Consider the following 1960-nt stretch of genomic DNA (forward strand, 5'->3'; position numbering starts at 1 on the left):
GACTATGTTTAAAATATCAAAGGTTTACACCATCAGGATGCAAAGAAATGGGGACTTGAGAATAAGAGTTCGTGGCGAGTATTCAGTTCCTTAGTAGATGGTTTCAAGATCAAAATCATAAATGGGTTCTATATCTACCAAGATATATAAATGAATATGGAGACTGTTAGATTAGATTTCAATAGTTTAAAAACACATTTAAAGCCTATATGTGTTCACTCAAGGATGAAAAATATACAAAATAGTTTAAACCTTGATTTCAATTTATATATGTATATGCAGAGTACACAGGGTACTGTTAAAAGCTTAAGAGTAAAACATTTAAAACTTGCAAAAATTCTTTCTAGAGTTGACAGTAATTATATTAAAACAAATTGTTTTAACTTTAGAATCTTTAACTTTTTATCACTACTTTCTACAAGGGTCAATATTGGAAAGTAGATGGTTATTATTAAGAATTGGAAGGAAAGGAAATGAGTTTTTACCACAAACTCTAAAAGTTTCCCCTCTTTATCTTAGCAACCCGATATTGTAGACCTTTGATATGTTAGATTTAATAGTTTGAAATATCATCGGTTTACACCATCTGGCTGCAAAGATATATGGATTAGAAAATTTGAGTTTGTGGCAAAAACTCAATTCCTTTGGATAAAGAGTAATAAAGTACACACAGTCTTAAAATCAAAGAATGAAAAACTTTTTTTTAAAGAATGAACTTCAAAGAATACATATTATTTATACGCGAAATAATCCTAGGCCGAAAAAACATATATTTTCACTTTTTAACATTGCTTACATTTTCAGATTCTCTTGAACCTTGATCAGATTCTCTTTTTCAATAAGTTGAATACAATTATTGGATTTCTTCTAAGGGTGCACTAGATCTTGTAAATTATCCTTGCCAGTCCTGTCGATATTCTGCTCTGTCCCATAAAAGTTAAATTTTTTTTTCTAGGGTGTTTATTTTCTGGTTTCAGTTAAATGTAGTTTAGAGCAATTTAGGAACTCCTAAATCAAAGTTATAAATAAAAAAGGTTAAAATACAATTTAATTCTAAAACGTTAACTTGATTTAAAATACCTTAAACCATTTACTCCTGTTTTGCCAGCTTTAGGACTTCAGGTGATTGAAGGAGGTTTAGCCTAATAAAATAATATAGTTTATTATTGCACATTATACAAGTACAGAACAAGATTTCTTTAGTTTTAATATTTATTTGTAATCTTATGAAAAGCCTTCATGGCCATGCCATTTAGAATATTCACAAATCTTTGCAAAAAAAAAATATCAATATTCAAGAAAACTAAAAAGTGATGCAAGAAGTTGTTATTAACTTTAATAAANTTTCAATTATTTAGTTTTTTTTATTTTAATTTTAAAGTAAAAATAATCAAAAATTTCAAAATTTGCAAAGTTTAAACTCCTGCACCTAGACGAATTTAAATTCGAAATAAAAGACCAATTTAAAAAATCATTTTCTCCTATATCAACTCATTTTTAAAATCTTAAGCAATCTCTTACCTTAATGTTTAAATGATTTTATTTTATCTCTAATATAAGGTTTGAGGTAGAAGGATAGTATAGAACAGATAGAGAATACTTTTATCTTTCAAGGAGATAGATAAATAGATAGATAGATAATAGATAAATATGTATAGATAGAAAGATAAATTGATAGATAGATAGATAGATAGATAGATAGATAATAGATAAATATGTATAGATAGAAAGATAAATTAATAGACAGATAGCAGGCCCGTAGCTAGGAATTTTGAAGGGGCGCACCACATGTGAATTTTTCTAGACCTCAAAACCTTAGAAAATGTTAAGATGTCAAAAATAAAAAACTGATTTCGCTATACATAACAAGTTAATGGGGACCTCAGCCGTATAGTATAATGTATGGATCGGATAGCGTATGGTTTGGATAGCGTATGGATCAATTAATGTATGGATCAGA

General features: G+C 27.9%; 1 long non-coding RNA gene across 1 annotated transcript; it reads right to left on the reverse strand.

Moving 5' to 3' along the window:
• Positions 1-756: 756 nt before the first annotated feature.
• Positions 757-1622, reverse strand: LOC111717716 (uncharacterized). The gene is made up of 2 exons (XR_002768884.1): positions 1522-1622; positions 757-1142 (listed from the first exon to the last, which is right to left on the reverse strand). It is a non-coding gene; the product is annotated as an uncharacterized LOC111717716 (long non-coding RNA).
• Between the last annotated feature and the right edge of the window lie 338 nt (positions 1623-1960).

Source organism: Eurytemora carolleeae, unplaced genomic scaffold (genome assembly GCF_000591075.1).
Source record: "Eurytemora carolleeae unplaced genomic scaffold, Eaff_2.0 scaffold3241, whole genome shotgun sequence".
Taxonomy (NCBI): Eukaryota; Metazoa; Arthropoda; class Copepoda; order Calanoida; family Temoridae; genus Eurytemora; species Eurytemora carolleeae.